General features: G+C 40.8%; 1 protein-coding gene across 4 annotated transcripts in view; it reads right to left on the bottom strand.

Moving 5' to 3' along the window:
- Window positions 1–22,500, bottom strand: part of LOC128694641 (diacylglycerol kinase zeta) — an 881,430-nt gene that overhangs the window by 518,675 nt on the left and 340,255 nt on the right. The gene's annotated exons all lie outside the window — the stretch shown is intronic.

Below are 22,500 nucleotides of genomic sequence, written 5' to 3'. Positions count from 1 at the left end.
GACGTTAGGGCTAATGGTCGGTAATTTTTGGCTAGTGCCCTATTAGTAGCCTCTTTTATGCAACAGAGCTATATCTGCATTTTTTAAAACCTCTGAGATTTCGACTATATTTAGACTCTTCCTTCAAAGAATACTGTGTGCTCGTGCTAGTAGAATTTTGCACTTTAGTAGTGGTGAATGGTGAATGTTGGCAGCGTGGGTATTAGACATGACAAGTGTGGGTGCTAGACATGGCAGGTGTGGGTGCTAGATATGACAGGAGTTGACATTAGACATGGCGGGTGTAGATACTAGACATGGCAGGTTGGATAATAGTGATAGCAGGTGTGGATATTCGTAATGGCGGCCGTGGGTACTGGTGATGGAAGGAACAGTACTAGCTACGGCAGGTGTGGATACTAATGATGGCTGGTTGGGGTACTAACGATGGTTGGAGAAGATACTAGCCATGGCAGGTGTGGGTACTAGTGGTGGTAGGTGTGGGTACTGGTAACAGATATGGGAGCAGTTAACTGTGAATAACTCTCGAGCAACGTGCCCCAACTCACTGGCAGGAGCACCAACATAAGATCATGTGAATAATTACTGGTCTCCACCTCATGATATGCTAGATATCTCCTGGACAGCCCGGAAGCGGCTAATCCTCTCACTGAAGTTCCCACTAACACAGCAATTATATCCTTAAAGAACAAAAAGGCACAATACCGTGACTGGAACAATATATAAATAACCCGCACATAGGAGAGATTAGTTTATGACGACGTTTCGGTCCGCTTTGGTTCATTTACCAGCTACATTTACAGTGACTTATAAATGATCCAAGCCGGACCGAAACGTCGTCATAAACTTCTTTCTCCTATGTGCGTGTTATTTGTGTATTGCAATTATAGCCCTATAGCCATATTACTACATAGGTAAAATTATGAATTCATTAAATTCTTCTCTTTCACATAACAGCTGAATCTTAAAAACATCTTCATAAAGTTGCTGGAGGCGAGTAAGTTTACTGGCATTATCCTCACCACGATCACTTGGTTACAACATGTCGATGACACAATAATAACAACTTCACGGTGATTTATTCTACAGAGCTCTCTAGATACTGAGTGACGTAGAGCAGTCTATACAATTAACATGGAAAGAAAATCAGGCTCCACTTCCCATTTGTAGATATACATATGCGAAAAAAAAACATTCAAGACCAAGAGAAACCCACCTCACAACGGAGACATGATACACTAAGATTTACACTACAATCAAACCTGACGTAAGATTATAAAGAAGACAGATATAGTGGAAAATGATTAGAGGCTGTAGCAATCAAGAGTTTTGACACCAGAGAACAGGAATATGGGGTATTTAATATTCTTCCACTTCCTGCAAACTGACTATTTATCTACTTATTATCTACCTATTGTTGATTCCAGGAGCCATGACCACCGCGTTTCAAACCAGGTCTTCTGGTTGATAGCTTAATCAGTGAGGCTATTGGTGCTAGAAGTACGCAGTTTAATACAGGCACCACTGACAAGTTAATCAAGAACTGAATCAAAGAACTTATCAAGTTCCAACTGGAAGACAGCCAGGAATCTGTTGACAATTCTATTCATCATAAACGGAGGGTGTTTAAAATGCTGACCATTTTAAACTTATTGAGTTATCTCTAAACGTACTTTTCGTACGCCTGCTTTTCATAGGGGAACTTGGCGCTATTTTCCGAGCCTCCTGCACTCGTAGGGAGTAATTTCAGAGTGCAGATTTAGAACAAGCCGTCCTAGTATTTTCCATGAATAGGTTATGATGCATCTCTCTCTAGCCTGTGTTCCAGGAAGTACAGTCTGAGGGACTTAAAGTGCACCCAGTAATTTAGAAGGTTGAACTTTTTACGTACATTCTCCAGATGCGCAATTTCAATTGAACTGTGCAGCAATATTATATTCTATAGAATTCAAATGTCTTGAAGAATATCAATGTTGGCTTGGCATCTTTTGGAGGCTTTGTTATTCAGTCTGTCTCTTACAGTTGCGACTGAAAAAAAAATCGACATCGTTTCTTGCAAGTCCTTTATATCTTTCTTCTTCCTATAGTAATTTGAGTCTGTATTATACTCGGTAACAGTTTTTATTTCTTTATTTTCCGTAGAGGAGCAACTGAAGCTTTTCCTCGTTCAACCTCGTATTGCTTTCTGTGGTCCACTACAAGACTTGGTTGAAGTCGACTTGAAGATTTCCTGCATCTTCTATGGATGATACAGTTTGTTGGGGCGAGCACTGTGCCTTGTGGAACACAGCATTTCACTGTGGAAGCCTCTGATTTTACCTTGTCCATTATTAATCTTTGGGTTTGATTTATTTGAAAGTTGGTTGATTCAAGCTTTTCATCTTACTCAAATTAACCCAATTATTCCTGAAACCTCATCCTGTGAACCCTCCTCCATCTAAATTTCTTATCCTTCTTCTGTTTCCTTTTCTTCCTCTTCATTATCTTTCTATTCCCTTCTCTCCCTCCACCTTCTCTTCCTCTCCTTCATCCTCCTCTTCTTCCCTTCCCTCCTCTTCCCCCACCTCCTCCACTTTCACTACCGACTCTCCCTCCTCCACCGCTGCAGCGAGATACTGTATATAAGCTGATGTTATGACCTTCCTTCCACCTACTTGGAAAAGTTCGTCTCGTTAAAAAAATGTTCTCTACAATAAAAGTTTGACCTTAATGTTCTTTTTTTTTATTCAAATATTTGTCGTCTCTCCTCCAATGAACTTCTTAACAAGAAAATTAAGTAGTACACAATATCCTACTGAATTAAAGTGTCAGTGTAAAATATTAGTAAGAGTATGAACATAAAAAATGAGAATTAGAAAGAGACAAGAGTAAGAGAGAAAAGAAGAAGCAACATAAGGATGAGAAGAAAGCTGGAAGATTAGGAAAAAGGAGGGAAAAGGAGACGTATGGACGGAGATGAGAAGGAAAACATAGGAGGGAAATAAGGACAGATTAAAAAAGGAGGAAAAAATATACAGAAAAGAGAGAGAATTTAGCTAAAGAGAGAGAATTTAGCACACTAACCCATTCTCACATTTGAAGGTTTTCTGGTGTTGCTCAACTACCTCGTCTACACACCAGTTACGGCCTTTGTCTTGACGTACTTCTCCATGGTTAATTATACGTTGTTATATGTTAGTATATCCTAATCCAATGTAAAATAAATTAAAAAGTTTTTGTAAGTTTACATGGAGCATAAGAAAATTAACTTGGGGAATCTCGGAGGCAATCTCCATAACTTGTGTAAATAATCCCTAATAATACCAGCATCTCCATAACTTGTGTAAATAATCCCTAACAATACCAGCATCTCCATAACTTGTGTAAATAATCCCTAATAATACCAGCATCTCCATAACTTGTGTAAATAATCCCTAACAATACCAGCATCTCCATAACTTGTGTAAATAATCCCTAATAATACCAGCATCTCCATAACTTGTGTAAATAATCCCTAATCATACTAGCATCTCCATAACTCCTCTACGTAAATCATCCCTAATGATGCTAGCATCTTCATAATTCCTGTGTAGATAATCCCTAATGATACCAGCATCTCCATAATTCCTCTGTATAAACAATCGCAAATGATACTAGCACCTCTGTAAACCATCTTTGTGACCTCAGGAAAACCCAGAGAGCCTTAACTGATGCCTAATCCCTCATACCACGCATTCTGGAAGCCTAAGCCCTAATTTGCTTTCCAATCAGGCCAGATATCCATTCCCCGAGGAAATTGTTATTTAGGGTACATCTGGGGCTCAGTCTCTCCTTCCCCAACCTTGCCTGAGCCCCTCAAGCCACCTGAGGAATTAGGAGGGGATAGATGAGACGAAAGATAAGGGAAAGTGTACAGGATAAGGGCGATAGAATTATGCAAAAGAGAACGAATAGGGGAGAGGCAAATATGTAGAGGAAAAATAAATTATACAAAAATTGAGAATAAAAATGAAGAGATAGGAGCAATTTGGGAGAAGAGGAAGGGAAAACAGAACGAGAAATGAATTGAACAGAAGAGAGAATGGGAAGATCAACACCAACAATGGATATTATTTAGAATTTCCAGTCAATATATACGAAAGTTACATTATAAATTTGGTGGACTGTTGTGCCTACACTGGACTGCAAACTGCTAGTAACAATAATCTGGTCTAAGACCAGGCCGTGGGGGCGATGACCCCTGAAATGGACAAGGAGACCATTATATAAAATTCTGTTTATACTTTAAATACGTGGAATGAGACGAGAAATTGTCTACTGGGTCGAGGCACTGCTAACAGACAGGAAACAGAGAATTTGCTTCAAGGGAAGCAATTAGAATGGGGGACTCATTACAAGTGTTGTGTCGCTGGGGTCAGTACTGGGACCCTTATTCACAATGTGCATAAATGAAATAGATGAGGGAATAAATATCAACATAAGTATAATGCTGACACTAAAACAGGCCGTCAAATATGACACTAGAAAGAAAAGGACGACTTGGCTAGGTTCATGATGTGGTCGGAGAAGTGGCAGATTCAGTTCAATGTAGACAAATGAAAAGTTCTAATCCTGTTAGAAATTTAAACTCAACAACAATAACGCTAACATAATTCTTGATTTTATATCAATAAGTATAAATATTAGAATTCCTGACGTTGTACTTCAACTTTACATATCTTTGGTAAGGTCCTAGTTAGAATATGCTACTCACTTGTGGTCCCTATATTAAATTTAGAACTGACATATTTGCATCGGAAAATATGCAGAGAAGGATGAAGAAGTTGATCCCATATATCAGAACTGTATCCTACGAAGACAGGCTGAAGGCACTGAGTTTGCACTCTCTGGACATATGGACAATTAGGGAAGATACGACTGACGTGTACAAATGGAAAACACGAATAAAAGGGATATAATCAGTGTGTCGAAAATATCTAACCAAAACAGGACTTGCATCAACAGATTCAAGGTGGACAAATTTAGAAATAGAAAGGAAAATTTAAATGTCCTCTCCTTTCAATCCCTTTTCAACACCTGCAACTAATCATTATTTTTTAGTGTATGTATTTAATATTTTGGAGAGCTGTGTATGTTTGGGTGTGTACATGTTCAAGTAAATGATTCGTTTTATTTATCGATCATCTTGTTACATGCATGAATGAACATTGTGTAGTTACATGCACCAGTGAATATTATGAACCAGACGTCGTTATTTAATATTAAAACTATTCTCTGCGCCAGTGTTACCATATGCCTTGACTCTGTTATTACCAATATGTTTTATTACTTTGTGTGTGTGTGTGTGTGTGTGTGTGTGTGTGTGTGTGTGTGTGTGTGTGTGTGCTCACCTATTTGTGGTTGGAAGGGTCGAGACTCAGCTCCTGGCCCCGCCTCTTCACTGACCGCTACTGGGTCCCCACTCTCCCTGCTCCATGAGCTTCATCACACCTCGTCTTAAAACTATGTATGGAACCTGCCTCCACTACATCACTTGCCAGACTATTCCACTTCCTAACTCTTTGGCTCAAGAAATACTTCCTGTGTGTGTGTGAGAGAGAGAGAGAGAGACAGAGAAAGAGAGAGACAGAGAAAGAGACAGAGAAAGAGAGAGACAGAGAAAGAGAGAGAAAGAGAGAGAGAGAAAGAGAGAGAGAGAATGGGGAAGGGGGGACATTGGACTGAAGGGATGTATCGGTAATTCCGTCTATGGCTGAAGGGTGGATGTTGAAAAGTTTTAACCTCTCTCTATATTCATCGAGTTACCTCTACTGCATCCATGATCTTCACTGACAAAATTTTTCGCAATCTTGCACGGCTCTGTTATGGAGTAACTGAAGTGTTCACATTTGAAACCAGTTTCTCCAGAATCTTTCATGTGCGAATTATGATCCATCTTTTTCGCCTGTGCTCCAGAGAGTACAAATGATGGATTTTAGACGTTTCCAATAATTAAAGTGTTAGACTGCATTTAAACAGTCAGTGAAATTTCTTTGTAAACTCTGTAAATATACAATTTCCCCTGCATTCAATGAAGCTGTTAGCTTAGAGTAATATTCCAGACTAGAGAGAATAAGTGCCTTGTACTCCCGTGTGGGGTAAAAGTTCCATTTTTGGGCTGACTATTCCATAATGAGCCTGATATCCGTCTTGTATAGTGCCTTAAATTATGTTTTATTTAGGCTCTGGAATGCTATTCTAAGATTTTCCAGGCTCGTGTATGCTACCGGTGTTATACAGTTTGTTTGCTTCCCCGTTGATATCTACCTAACTGGAGTATACCTGGAGGGTGTTCCGGGGTCAACGCCCCCGCGGCCCAGTCCTTGACCAGGCCTCCTATATATTGCTAAACCTTTATTTTTACAATTCCTTGATAATGTGAGAAATTACGAAAGCTTTTGAAATTCTATTTTTTCACACACATACACACGTAGTGGAGGCAGGAACCATACAGTTTTAAGACAAGGTATAATAAAGCTCATGGAGAAGTGAGAGCAAGGACCTAGTAGCGATCAGTGAAGAGGCTGGGCAAGGCGCTATGTCTCGACCCCTGCAACTACAAGTAGGTGAGTACACACACACACACACACACACACAGACCGATTCGGGTACCACGGTCTTGTGTGCCGCAAATCCGAGGGAAAGATTGCAAGACATGAGGAGGTTAATAACATTATTAAGAGGAGCCTCACAACAGCCGGATGCCCAGCAGTAAGGGAGCCACCCCAGCTATGCAGATCTGATGGCAGCCAGAAGCGTCCAGATGGTATTACCCTTCAAGCCTGGACAGATGGGAAGCAGGTGGTGTGGGACTATACATGTGCATCTACCTTGGCTGATACCTATCTCCAATACACCAGGGAGGAAGGAGGGGCAGCTGCCAGCTTCAAGGAGTCCCAAAAGTCTAGAAAATATGGAGAACTTGCCCATCATTATATATTTGTTCCCATAGGCTCAGAGACCCTTGGCTCATGGGAAAAGAATGCATCTAAATTCCTTAAGGAGCTGGGAAAAAGACTCATCAGGGTAACTAGGAATCCCAGGGCAGCTAATTTTCTGTTCCAGCGGCTCAGTGCGGCTGTTCAAACGGGTAATGCCTGCTGTATTTTGGGCACACGCCCCAGCTCTGAGGAGCTGGATGAGATTTTCACCTTATAATCGGTGATACACACGTAACAACATGTACCGTATATGCCACCTTTATATCAACAATGTATCTCTTAAATCTTTTGTACCATATTACGTAATAAAATGTTCCTATTGGTAAAAAAAATATGAAAAGATGGGGTGGTAGGGGAAGTGGAATATTCAAACGGCTTCAGGAAGAAATCCAAATATTCTTCCTCGAAGCCTTTTTATCCACTTCTCCGAGGCTATGGGTCCCACAATTTACACCAGAGGTGGACCCCAAATATATATATATATATATATATATATATATATATATATATATATATATATATATATATATATATATATATATATATATATATATATATATACACGTGTGTGTGTGTGTGTGTGTGTGTAGGTAAGAAAACTTACCTAACTTTATTATATATATATATATATATATATATATATATATATATATATATATATATATATATATATATATATATATATATATATGGTAGTAGGTTGGTAGACAGCAACCACCCAGGGAGGTACTACCGTCCTGCCAAGTGAGTGTAAAACGAAAGCCTGTAATTGTTTTACATGATGGTAGGATTGCTGGTGTCTTTTGTCTGTCTCATAAATATGCAAGATTACAGGTACGTCTTGCTACTTCTACTTACATTAGGTCACACTACACATACATGTACACGTTTATTTATACACACTCATCTGAGTTTTCTTTGATTTTATCTTAATAGTTCTTGGTCTTATTACTTTTCCTTTTATATCCATGGGGAAGTGGAATAAGAATCTTTCCTCCGTAAGCCATGCGTGTTGTAAAAGTCAACTAAAATGCCGGGAACAATGGGCTAGTAACCCCTTTTCCTGTAACGATTACTAAAAAGAATAAGAAGAAGAAAATTGTCAAAGTGGGAAGTCTGAATGTGCGTGGATGTTGTGCAAATGATAAGAAAGAGATGATTGTGGATGTTATGAATGAGAAGAAACTGGATGTCCTGGCTTTAAGTGAAACAAAGCTGAAGGGGGTGGGAGAGTTTCAATGGAGAGGAATAAATGGGATTAGGTCAGGAGTTTCAAATAGAGTTAGAGCTAAAGAAGGAGTAGCAATAATGATGAAGGATAAGCTATGGCAGGAAAAGAAGGACTACAAATGTATAAATTCAAGGATTATGTGGAGTAAAATAAAGATTGGATGTGAAAAGTGGGTTATAGTAAGCGTGTATGCACCTGGAGAAGAGAGAAGTGTAGAGGAGAGAGAGAGATTCTGGGAAATGCTGAGTGAATGCGTGGGGAGTTTTGAATCAAGTGTGAGAGTAATGGTGGTTGGGGATTTCAATGCTAAAGTGGGTAAAAATGTTATGGAGGGAGTAGTAGGTAAATTTGGGGTGCCAGGGGTAAATGTAAATAGGGAGCCTTTAATTGAGCTATGTGTAGAAAGAAATTTGGTAATAAGTAATACATATTTTATGAAAAAGAGGATAAATAAATATACAAGGTATGATGTAGCACGTAATGAAAGTAGTTTGTTAGATTATGTATTGGTGGATAAAAGGTTGATGGGTAGGCTCCAGGATGTACATGTTTATAGAGGGGCAACTGATATATCGGATCATTATTTAGTTGTAGCTACAGTTAGAGTAAGAGGTAGATGGGAAAAGAGGAAGGTGGCAACAACAAGTAAGAGGGAGGTGAAAGTGTATAAACTAAGGGAGGAGGAAGTTAGGGCGAGATATAAGCGACTATTGGCAGAAAGGTGGGCTAGTGCAAAGATGAGTAGTGGGGGGGTTGAAGAGGGTTGGAATAGTTTTAAAAATGCAGTATTAGAATGTGGGGCAGAAGTTTGTGGTTATAGGAGGGTGGGGGCAGGAGGAAAGAGGAGTGATTGGTGGAATGATGAAGTAAAGGGTGTGATAAAAGAGAAAAAGGTAGCTTACGAGAGGTTTTTACAAAGCAGAAGTGTTATAAGAAGAGCAGAGTATATGGAGAGTAAAAGAAAGGTGAAGAGAGTGGTGAGAGAGTGCAAAAGGAGAGCAGATGAAAGAGTGGGAGAGGCACTGTCAAGAAATTTTAATGAAAATAAGAAAAAATTTTGGAGTGAGTTAAACAAGTTAAGAAAGCCTAGGGAAAGTATGGATTTGTCAGTTAAAAACAGAGTAGGGGAGTTAGTAGATGGGGAGAGGGAGGTATTAGGTAGATGGAGAGAATATTTTGAGGAACTTTTAAATGTTAAGGAAGAAAGGGAGGCGATAATTTCATGCACTGGCCAGGGAGGTATACCATCTTTTAGGAGTGAAGAAGAGCAGAATGTAAGTGTGGTGGAGGTACGTGAGGCATTACGTAGAATGAAAGGGGGTAAAGCAGCTGGAACTGATGGGATCATGACAGAAATGTTAAAAGCAGGGGGGGATATAGTGTTGGAGTGGTTGGTACTTTTGTTTAATAAATGTATGAAAGAGGGGAAGGTACCTAGGGATTGGCGGAGAGCATGTATAGTCCCTTTATATAAAGGGAAAGGGGACAAAAGAGATTGTAAAAATTATAGAGGAATAAGTTTACTGAGTATACCAGGAAAAGTATACGGTAGGGTTATAATTGAAAGAATTAGAGGTAAGACAGAATGTAGAATTGCGGACGAGCAAGGAGGCTTCAGAGTGGGTAGGGGATGTGTAGATCAAGTGTTTACATTGAAGCATATATGTGAACAGTATTTAGATAAAGGTAGGGAAGTTTTTATTGCATTTATGGATTTAGAAAAGGCATATGATAGAGTGGATAGAGGAGCAATGTGGCAGATGTTGCAAGTATATGGAATAGGTGGTAAGTTACTAAATGCTGTAAAGAGCTTTTATGAGGATAGTGAGGCTCAGGTTAGGGTGTGTAGAAGAGAGGGAGAATACTTCCCGGTAAAAGTAGGTCTTAGACAGGGATGTGTAATGTCACCATGGTTGTTTAATATATTTATAGATGGGGTTGTAAAAGAAGTAAATGCTAGGGTGTTCGGGAGAGGGGTGGGATTAAATTATGGGGAATCAAATTCAAAATGGGAATTGACACAGTTACTTTTTGCTGATGATACTGTGCTTATGGGAGATTCTAAAGAAAAATTGCAAAGGTTAGTGGATGAGTTTGAGAATGTGTGTAAAGGTAGAAAGTTGAAAGTGAACATAGAAAAGAGTAAGGTGATGAGGGTATCAAATGATTTAGATAAAGAAAAATTGGATATCAAATTGGGGAGGAGGAGTATGGAAGAAGTGAATGTTTTCAGATACTTGGGAGTTGACGTGTCGGCGGATGGATTTATGAAGGATGAGGTTAATCATAGAATTGATGAGGGAAAAAAGGTGAGTGGTGCGTTGAGGTATATGTGGAGTCAAAAAACGTTATCTATGGAGGCAAAGAAGGGAATGTATGAAAGTATAGTAGTACCAACACTCTTATATGGATGTGAAGCTTGGGTGGTAAATGCAGCAGCGAGGAGACAGTTGGAGGCAGTGGAGATGTCCTGTCTAAGGGCAATGTGTGGTGTAAATATTATGCAGAAAATTCGGAGTGTGGAAATTAGGAGAAGGTGTGGAGTTAATAAAAGCATTAGTCAGAGGGCAGAAGAGGGGTTGTTGAGGTGGTTTGGTCATTTAGAGAGAATGGATCAAAGTAGAATGACATGGAAAGCATATAAATCTATAGGGGAAGGAAAGAGGGGTAGGGGTCGTCCTCGAAAGGGTTGGAAAGAGGGGGTAAAGGAGGTTTTGTGGGTGAGGGGCTTGGACTTCCAGCAAGCGTGCATGAGCGTGTTAGATAGGAGTGAATGGAGACGAATGATACTTGGGACCTGACGATCTGTTGGAGTGTGAGCAGGGTAATATTTAGTGAAGGGATTCAGGGAAACCGGTTATTTTCATATAGTCGGACTTGAGTCCTGGAAATGGGAAGTACAATGCCTGCACTTTAAAGGAGGGGTTTGGGATATTGGCAGTTTGGAGGGATATGTTGTGTATCTCTATACGTATATGCTTCTAAACTGTTGTATTCTGAGCACCTCTGCAAAAGCAGTGATAATGTGTGAGTGTGGTGAAAGTGTTGAATGATGATGAAAGTATTTTCTTTTTGGGGATTTTCTTTCTTTTTTTGGGTCACCCTGCCTCGGTGGGAGAAGACCGACTTGTTGAAAAAAAAAAAAAAAAAAAAAAAAAAAAAAAAAAAAAAAATATATATATATATATACATATATATGCATGTATATATATAATATATATATATATAATGTATATATATATATATATATATATATATATATATATATATAATGTATATATGTCGTGCCGAATATGTAAAACTGGTCAATTAGCAAGAACTCATTTAAAATTAAGTCCTTTCTAAAATTTTCTCTTATACGTTTAAAGATATATTTTTTTCATTAATGTTAATGTAAAAATTTTTAATTTTGCTCCAAAAGAATCTTAGAAAACTTACCTAACCTTATTATAACAAGAACAATTTGTTTTAGCCTAACCCAACTAAATATATTTTAGATTTGTTTACAATAATTTAATACTAAACAAACACAGTGAAATATATTTTTTTAGTTAAGTTCAGAATGTTTGGCGAAATTATTGCATACACAAATTTTCACTTGTCCTATATGGCAAGATGAGCGTTGCTATTTAAGCGAAGATAGCAAGTTCTGCCTATTTGGCACGACATATATATATATATATATATATATATATATATATATATATATATATATATATATATATATATATATATATATATATATATATATATATATATATATCATTCTGTTACGGTTATTTTTCTCCCCACATAGAGTGTACTCCATTTCTGCCTTCGTTCACCTCACGAGCTTATTTAGTCCATACTGGAGTCGATTTCCATCTTCCACCTATTTTATCTTTGCCATCAGCAAACACATAATTTTTCCCCAATAATTAGTTTACAAACAACAAAAAGACACAATACCGTGACTGGAACAAAACACAAATAACCCGCACAAAGGGGAGAGCAACTTATGATGACGTTTTGGTCCAACTTGGCGCAAGTCGGACCGAAACGTCGTCATAAGCTTCTCTTACGTGCGTCTTATCTATGTATCAGATAGTTTACCTAACAGGAACAGTAGCCTCCCCACTACCATATGTTGTGATACCTTACTCGTTACCCTCCCACATGTGCAGCCTCGCACCTTCTCACCCTTCCTATCTAACATTCTTTGTACCATCTCTTGCAGCTTATTACAACCGCTATCTGTAAAAATAATATCTTGTTATTCTTCCTGTGCTGCGTCTTACGTGTTTAGAAATTGTCTTTTTGTTCTCCCTTTAGTTGATTCAAATAAGAAAACTCCTTTCTGTTTCTTCGTATCTTCCATCAACCTGTAAGTGGTTATATCTTATTGTTTCCCAACAATGGAAATGGTAATGTCTTCAATCACAGTCTCATGGAAATAATTTCGGGAATGGTCTACAGACAATTGAGCACAAAGCTTTGTGAACCTTCATCTAATAAAAGCTGACTAGGGTTTAAAATTTGAAGACGATTGGATAGGGCGTTCTGAGGTTATAAACGAAAACCTCAGATGGACTGAGAATACTAGTGATAACAGATGAACGGCTCTGCCATCACGCCGTGCGGTATTTAAGGGCTCACTCAACTTAAGAAATATAAAAACACTGTAAAAAACGGGAATTTTTATTTATTTATTTTTTTGCAGTTATATTAGTTTTAAAATTATCTACAATCCTTTAAGAAACAAAAATTATTGTGTGTTTTTTAAGACAGTTTAATTTAATAAAAATTCGACGATTCCAAATTTAAAAAAAAAATATTTACTGCACTGACAAATTTGCCCATACACAAAGCAAAATGACTGTAAAGATGTATCAGCCACTGAGAAGAGGAAGACATTCTGATAGTGATGATTAAACAGGAATCAAGGCTTCACAAATTTTTAGTCAAATCTGCATCTACCCACTTGAATTTTACTCTTCACCTCGTCGAATAAGGAGGAACCTTTATGGAATGCTTGAAGCTACGCCACTGAGGCTTTTGGAGGTTATCCGAGCCATTCCAGGATGCTGAGAATGGGTTCAGTAATTGATCACAGGGAACCTGATATGCCAGTTGTTCCTCGAATCTAGTTCTCGTTACTGTACATAAGCGTTCATAATCTGAATCCTATCTGATAAGGGGCTCTTAAGTTATGAGCTAAATAAACTCAGAAAGTAGAAGGAAAAAATAATTATAAAAAAAATCAGGCAACTGCTTCATGGTATTCCTTCGGGGATACCTAATTAGTTTCCAAGTTCAGAAAATGAAACTTCATCCTGCTTACAGTGCCTCCAGTGGAGAGAGATTTTAGAAAGCAGGGAATGAGGGGAGGAAGAAGAATTGTTGGATCTCGGTAGTACATTAAAGGATTTACACACTAACACACACATAATAAAACAATTTTAAACACTCTTGTTAAAAGTCGCTCACACTGTCACGTCCAGACGTTATTAAACATTCATATAAAATTCTCTGCACGTATTTACAACAATAAAAAAACTCGAGTCACGTTAAAATCTTCATCAAAAAACTTCAGAGGTCTAGACAGACACCATTCTCATAAAAAAATCTAAACCCAAAAATCACAAGAAAAATAACAAACACTGCACTATATAAAATCAAATTAATAATATTTGTAAGAGGTGAAGAACATTAGAATTAAGTTTAAAATTATACGAAAATAAAAAAAAAATGGAGAGAGAGAGGCAGGTGGGCAGGCAGGGTCAGTGTATACATATATAATAACAGTTGGGCCTGCAACACTCGGTGTTCTGGCCAAGAATCGATTATTTTAAAGTTAGCATGGTGGAGCGGCCGACCAGGCTGTGTGGTCTTTCTTGCCAGCCTCACTCCTCACCAGGGTCGTTGTCCGCTCTTTCTGTTGTTCGTACGACCCACACGATATCTTCAGCACTCACATCCCAGCTGTTCATACAAGTGTCAATATGGTATTACACTGTTCCTCGTGGTCAAACAAGTATCAGTATGGTTGTGCACTGCTCTTGATGGTCATAAAAGTGTCAGCGTGGTTGTACACTGCTCTTGATGATCATAAAAGTGTCAGCGTGGTTGTACACTGCTCTTGATGGTCGTAAAAGTGTCAGCGTGGTTGTACACTGCTCTTGATGGTCGTAAAAATGTCAGCTTCGTTGTACACTGGTCTTGATGGTCGTAAAAGTGTCAGCGTGGTTGTACACCGCTCCTCATGATAGTGTGCTACTCTCAACAAATGTGCTGCACATTAATCTGGGTACCAGTCTGCAACCTTTCACAACCAACTGAACTCAGCTGGAAAACACGACAGAATTAAAGCTACGACTTGTCGCCAAGAGCTTGATAATAGCCTCTAAATATAACGTCATTTGTAATAAAGATGTCTTTGGTTTACTACTACACAGAGACTATAAGGCAAACATCAGATGTTATCTTTAATTTTTAAAGGGGTGGAACGGTAAGCCAGCGTAAGGCCTCTGTCAGCTGAGCAAAAGCTCCTGTGTCGGGTCATTACATGACCAAGACCTGCGTCAGGAGATATCTATCCTGTTTCCTGAGGGATCTAGCCAAACCTATCCTAGACAGGACGCATTAACTATACACTAACTTGGATGATTAGTACTGCGAAGCAAACTCATTTTCCAAAACAAGCTGTTATAATGGCAACGTCACTGATAAACATACAAAACAATTACTGTGAAAAACTAGTGAGGTTCTAAGCACTTTCGTGATTTCTCATATTATCAAGGTCCTTGATAATATTATCGTCTTGCAGTGACAAACATGTAAACGAATGGGAACATCGTCCTAATAAACGCTCGTTCTTTTAGTAGTATGCCATTTAGACCTGCTGACTAATATAATGGCTAAGGATCAAAGCTAAAATATCACTATCTAAATAACCTCGTACCTTGAGGCTTCTCCTTTCTTGACTTAAATGAAAAATGGAAAGAAAAAAAATAGTGCACAAAACTGAATTTCTGATGATCAGATTTATTTATTTTACAAGACCTTACGTGGAAGACAACATACCAAAACGCGTGACAGAACATGTGAAAAAAAAATGAGTGAAAATAATAAAGACGATAGCTTGAGCACTTCCCAGGGCTCGCTTACACACACACACACACACACACACACACACACACACACACACACACACACACACACACACACACACACACACACACACACACACACACACACACACACACACACACACACACACAGAAGAGCCAGAAACGAGTATGCACAGATAAGGAGGGAGGCCCAGCGACAGTACGAGAACGACATAGCATCGAAAGTCAGTCTGACCCGAAACTGCTGTATAGCCACATAAGGAGGAAGACAACGGTCAAAGACCAGGTGATAAGGCTGAGGAAAGAAGGTGGGGAACTCACAAGAAACGATCAAGAAGTATGTGAGAAGCTCAATATGAGATTTAAGGAAGTATTTACAGTGGAGACAGGAAGGCCTCTGGGGGGGACAGAACAGAGGGGGACACCAGCAAGGAATTTACCAACAAGTGTTGGATGACATACATACAAATGAGGAAGAGGTGAAGAAGCTGTTAAGGGACATCGATACCTCAAAGGCAATGGGACCGGACATCTCCCCGTGGGTCCTTAGAGAGGGAGCGGATATGCTGTGTATACCACTTACCACAATCTTTAACACATCCCTGGAAACTGGGCAACTGCCTGAGGTATGGAAGACGGCAAATGTAGTTCCCATTTTTAAAAAAGGAGACCTGTGTCACTGACGTGTATAGTATGCAAAGTTATGGAGAAGATTATCAGGAGGAGAGTGGTGGAGCACCTGGAACGGAACAAGAGTATAAACGCCAACCAGCACGAATTCATGGAAGGCAAATTCTGTGTCACAAACATTCTGGAGTTTTATGATAAAGTAACAGAAGTAAGACACGAGAGAGAGGGGTGGGTTGATTGCATCTTCTTGGACTGCAAGAAGGCCTTTGACACACTTCCTCACAAGAGATTAGTGCAGAAACTAGAGGATCAGACGCATATAACAGGAAGGGCACTGCAATGGATCAGGGAATACCTGACAGGAAGGCAACAACGAGTCATGGTACGTGATGAGGTATCGCAGTGGGCACCTGTGACGAGCGGGGTCCCACAGGGGTCGGTCCTAGGACCAGTGCTATTTTTGGTATATGTGAACGACATGATGGAAAGGTTAGACTCAGAAGTGTCCCTGTTCGCAGATGATGTGAAGTTAATGAGGAGAATTAAATCAGATGAGGATCAGGCAGGACTTCAAAGAGACCTGGACAGACTGGACACCTGGTCCAGCAACTGGCTTCTCGAATTTAACCCCGCCAAATGCAAAGTCATGAAGATCGGGGAAGGGCACAGAAGACCACAGACGGAGTATAGGCTAGGTGGCCAACGACTGCAAACCTCGCTCAAGGAGAAAGATCTTGGGGTAATTATAACACCGAGCATGTCTCCGGAAGCACACATCAACCAGATAACTGCTGCAGCATATGGGCGCCTGGCAAACCTGAGAACAGCGTTCCGATACCTTAGTAAGGAATCGTTCAAGACACTGTACACCGTGTACGTCAGGCCCATACTGAAGTATGCAGCACCTGTTTGGACCCCTCATTTCATCAAGCACGTCAAGAAATTAGAGAAAGTGCAAAGGTTTACGACAAGGTTAGTTCCAGAGCTAAGGGGAATGTCCTATGAAGAAAGGTTAAGGGAAATCGGCCTGACAACTCTGGAGGACAGGAGGGTCAGGGGAGACATGATAACGACATATAAAATACTGCACGGAATATACAAGGTGGACAAAGACAAGATGTTCCAGGGAGGGGACACAGAAACAAGAGGTCACAATTGGAAGTTGAAGACTCAGATGAGTCAAAGGGATGTTGGCAAGTATTTCTTCAGTCATAGAGTTGTCAGGCAGTGGAATAGCCTAGAAAGTGACGTAGTGGAGGCGGGAACCATACATAGTTTTAAGACGAGATTTGATAAAGCTCATGGAGCAGGGAGAGAGAGGACCCAGTAGCAACCAGTGAAGAGGCGGGGCCAGGAGCTAAGAATCGACCCCTGCAACCACAAACAGGTGAGTACACACACACTCTCTCTCTCTCAGCTGTGAATCGACCCCTGAAACCACAGTTAGGCGAGTACACAGAACATTTACACAGTACGTCTCCTTCAAGGCAGGTTTCTGGATTCTCGTGAAATGCTCTTCATCTAAGTAATTGGATGTATCCTCCTCTTCCCTGGTATGAATCTGATTGTCTTCCGTTCCCCAGGCGATGTATGAATCGTACAGGTTCACCCTTTAATAATAATGCTAAAAATGATAGATAAAATGCCTAGTAGAGGTATAAGTGAACAAAACGTATCTTTGTTCAAGCACAGCTGCAGCGTCTGTTTCACCTTTCCACTCATCACGAAGCAAAAATTTCCATTTAAAGAGCCCTTTTCTAAAAAAAAAAAAAGTTGACATTACAAAGTAACCTACACACTTAGCCACACGTCACCACGAAAACTCTGGAATTCTAACTACTTCTGTTTGAGGAAATACGGGAAATTGTCTCAAGGGATTACCAAGGTAACTCAACTGTGGTTAACCTTGTGGAGGGATAACTAAGTTGACTACACTGTGATCAACACTGTGGAGGGAGAACTAAGTTTACTACACTGTGATCAACATTGTGAAGGGATAACTCAGTTTACTGAACTGTGATCAACATTGTGGAGGGAAAACTCAATTTACTGCACAGTGATCAACACTGTGGAGGGAGAACTAAGTTTACTATACTGTGATCAACATTGTGAAGGGATAACTCAGTTTACTGCACTATGATCAACACCGTGAAGGGATAACTCAGTTTACTGCACTATGATCAACACTGTGAAGGGATAACTCAGTTTGCTGCACTGTGATCAACACTGTGAAGGGATAACTCAGTTTACTACACTCTGATCAAGGTATCTGGCAGGTACATACTGAACGACAGAAAGGGTAATATCATCTTCACTTTTGCTAAACAACGAAAGACTTAAGGAAGGAGAATGGGATATCAGGAGGTAGACAGGGAAGGGAAAGGGATAGGAGAGATAGGAGGAGAAGGGGTAAGAGTGGGAGGAGTTAGAGAATGAGTGGCAAGGAAGGGATGGGAGTGGAAGGAGGGAAGAAAAGTGGGAAGGAAAGAGGGAAGGAAAGTGGGAAGGAAAGTGGGAAGGAAAGAGGGAAGGAAAGTGGGAAGGAAAGAGGGAAGGAAAGTGGGAAGGAAAGTGGGAAGGAAAGAGGGAAGGAAGGGAGGTGGGAAGATATAACAAGCACTTGGACCAGCGAGATCACTCAGCAATAAAACACATCCAAGTAAACAAAATGAAAAACAAATACTACCAGTAAGAAATGCTGCACAAATAAACACAATCATTACAAGTTAAAATAACAAGTGAGGATTAAGGGAGCAGGAGATGGAGAAAGTGAGGGAGTAGGTGAGGAAGAGAGGGAGAGAGTCAGAGAGGAAGAAATGGAGGGAGTAGGAGAGGAAGAAAGGGAGGGATTAGGAGAGGGAGAAAGGGAGTAGGATAAGGAGTAAGAGAGGGAGGGAGGGGCAAAGGGTGAGGAGGATGTAGGAGGAAGAAGGATGGATATGATGGGTAGGAAGAAATAGGAAGAGGAGGAGGGGATAGAAGCGAGAGAAGAGGTAGGAGGAGGAGGAGCAGGGGAGAAAGGTCGGAGAAGGAAGAGCAGGGCTGAAGGAAATGATGTAAGGAAAGAGCATGAGTGAGACCGATCAGGAGGGTTCTTCAGCCCCCCCCTACCCCACAGCCCGTCCAGAAGCCACGCTTCCCATTGGTCAATCAGGTTGTTTGTGCTAGCGGCCCGTTGGCCCACATAGCTATTACAACTTACATAATACAAACTAGAGCTATTTTAAACTTGAAAATTTGCTTACTTATAAAATGCACTTGCAGCGGCATCCCCAGGACTTACCTGGGGGTCGATTTCGGGTGGTCAACGCCCCCGGTCCCAGACCAGGCCTCCCGGTTGCTGGGGTGAGCCGCAAGCATTATGCACCACATCGCGGCTGATCAGAAACTAACTTGAAGAACTTACCAGGTTCCCTTTTGAAGACGGCCAGGGGTTTGTAGGTGATATCTCGTATACATGAAGCGAGAGTGAAAAGGTTTGGTCTCCTTTTATTTTTTTATTTATTTTTTTTTATTATTCGCCGGTATTCTCCCGGCCCGGGTCTTTTCCAAGTAGTGGTGACCCGGCCTTGGCTCCCTATCTGGGGAGTGTCTCGAGACTTAAGTCTCCCATGAGAGGAGGTACAAGTACCTCCTCATCTTTGGGACCAAGTGTCCCCAGGCCTAGCCACATTCCCCGCCCTCACGGGTCTCGTAGGGAGAAGCTAGGCCTCTGGTCTGCCATCTGCCCCGCCCCAAAGGGGCTCGTGGGGTGGCAGTCTTATGAGCTGCAGATGGTAGCAAGTTCTCTCTTAGTGTATCAGTCGCGCCTCTGCTTTTCAATGATAGTATTTTGCATCGTCTGCCAAACTTCTTGCTTTCACAACCAAAGACTCAAATAACATCGAGTTCAAATTACAATAAATTCCGCTGTAGCTGGGGCTCGAACTGCAATTTTAAGTCATTGTTATTAATTAACTGTACATACATACAGGATAGCTGTGTGCATATGCCGGGATGATGATACTCCTGAGCTATACATACATCGCATCTCAGATCCATCGTAAGATATGCAGCACCAGCATGATACCTACATCTGATTAAGAACGTTCATAAACTTAATATATTTTTTTGAGATTTGCGATAAAAGTAATACTTTTCTTAAGCAGGCTATACCTTTGATATACCTTCGATGGATTTCGAGTTGTTCTACTCCCGGAGCCCGCCCTTGGCCAGGCTCGTCTGGAGCTTGCCTGGTCAACCAGGTTGGTTCAGATGGCGGCCTTCTGGCCCCCACATCCATCACTGCTTGGTTAATCTGAAACTTAATGAAGATATTTATTTGTCTAGTTTCCTCTTGAAGACTCTTACACTTGTTCCAGCAATGTTTCTGATATCTCGCCAGGCACAAGTTGCAATGACCGCACTTTCTGACAATGACAACAAATACCACACTACCAGGGCGTCACTCAGGAGGAGGCCCTAAAAGAAGAGACTAAAAGAACTGAATTTTATCACTTTAATTAAAAAAAAACAGAAACACCAAAGGCTACAATTTCATGGCAAACAAGACTTTTCAGAAATCCTGATAGAGCGGACAGGGACATATTGAAAAGGGACGACCAGGGACAAGGCCACACAGTTTGAAACTAAAGACGATAAGTTGCCACAAAGACGTCAATAGCACTTCTGCCTCAGGGAGGTTATGAAATTGAACGAGCCGAGAGGAAGTGGTAGGGGCATACTCTATTAGCCTTTCAACTATAGATAGAATAGAGCCCAAGAGGCTAAAACTCTTTAAAATTTTCGTCAAGCACGCAACACACACCTTGAAGCAGAACAACACACATCTTGCGCCACAGTACACACCTAAACTTGCTGTACCGTGCATAGAAAAAACACAACCTGAACCCAGTGTATACAACACAATGGGGGCACCAGAGGCGCGTTGCATCATGTCAGGCAACCCCATTCATCAGGGGGCTCGGTTTGCGCTCTCCGGCACTGAGAACCCCCTTCTGTGGCCCGACAATTCCGACCAACCCACCGACAAACGAGATTTGATGTGAAAAATAAATGAGTCTGTCCCTAGCCCGAAGAGTGGGAGGAAGAGAATAGGGGTATGGGGGAGGATAAGGGACGGGAGGGGTAGTGTAGGGAAGGGAGGATTTTTGGAAAGCCGTGAATATTCCCGGCACAAAATTTACTGTACTGCAGGGAATTTGGTTTAACACGCGCTGAGAGAGAGAGAGAGAGAGAGAGAGAGAGAGAGAGAGAGAGAGAGAGAGAGAGAGAGAGAGAGAGAGAGAGAGAGAGAGAGAGAGAGAGAGAGAGAGAGAGAGAGAGATTTTATATAGAGGGGGGACACCCTTATCCTAGGATGAGACCACAGATATACTTCACGACAATAATTAAACTGTATTTAAATAAAGTTTGGCGAATAAAATATTTCTCTGCAAGGTAAGTATATTGAGGATGGGCAGTCACTACCACAGCTGGGTGAGTACAAGGCAGCACGAACACTGAACACGCTACTCATGATACTGATTACGGATATCCCTTCTTGTATGATAATCCCCATCTACAGGTGTCACTGCCTTTACAACTATTCCTAGCTACAAGTGTCGCTCCTCTAACCCTCACCAAACTGCAGCAAATGCTGAATATTTTGTAAAATGTTACAAGCCTGACTTACACCACGCTTATGTAGTTCTCAGGTGTTAGTGGTGTTAATTTCATATTCCTGAACACTGCTACGTTCTAAAATATAGTGTTGGAGTGTGTGTATCAACCTTTCAACACACACCCTTGGAACTGATACACCAACATGCCACATATATATACAAGTGTGTTTATCATCTCCCCCCCCCACACACGCTGGAAGTTACTACACCAACATGTAACATAAACAGGTGTTATCCTCTTCTCCCCACACACACACACACACACACTGGAAGTAGCTACACCAACATACAACATACACAGGCGTTTATCCCCACACATACACACTGGAAGTTGCTACACAAACATGTAACATACACATGCTATCCAAACCATGTTTATTACCATAAATAAGTTTCATCTAATTCAGCATTGCTCATTCCACTTGCTAACATTACTCATTCCATCTGCATCATTTATACCACCTGCCAACACTGCTCATACCACCAACCAACATTATTCATACCAGCATACAGCATTATTCATCTCACCAACCAACATTACTCTTCCCAATCTACCAAGGTTATCATCCCACCTCCCAACATTACTCATCCCCCCAAAAATCGTTCCCGTCCCCAACAAGTATTTCTCATCTCCACTAACCAGCATTCTTCATTTCCACCAGTCAACATTCCTCACACCCAACTAACATTCGCGCCCACCAACCAATTTTCTTCATCCTCATCCACACCTACCCACATTCCTCGTCCTCACCATCCAACATTCATCCCCACCTACTCATATTCCTCATCTTCACCTACCACAGGAGTCAAGTGCCCTCTTGTGTTCAACTTCTCAGTTCATAAAAGACGTTAGTGGCACTACTTCTCCGGTCCTTGTGAAAACGAGTGCCTGACTGGTGCCACGACCC

The sequence above is a fragment of the Cherax quadricarinatus genome, chromosome 51 (genome assembly GCF_038502225.1).
Source record: "Cherax quadricarinatus isolate ZL_2023a chromosome 51, ASM3850222v1, whole genome shotgun sequence".
Taxonomy (NCBI): domain Eukaryota; kingdom Metazoa; phylum Arthropoda; class Malacostraca; order Decapoda; family Parastacidae; genus Cherax; species Cherax quadricarinatus.
This window is presented reverse-complemented; position numbering and strand designations above follow the sequence as displayed.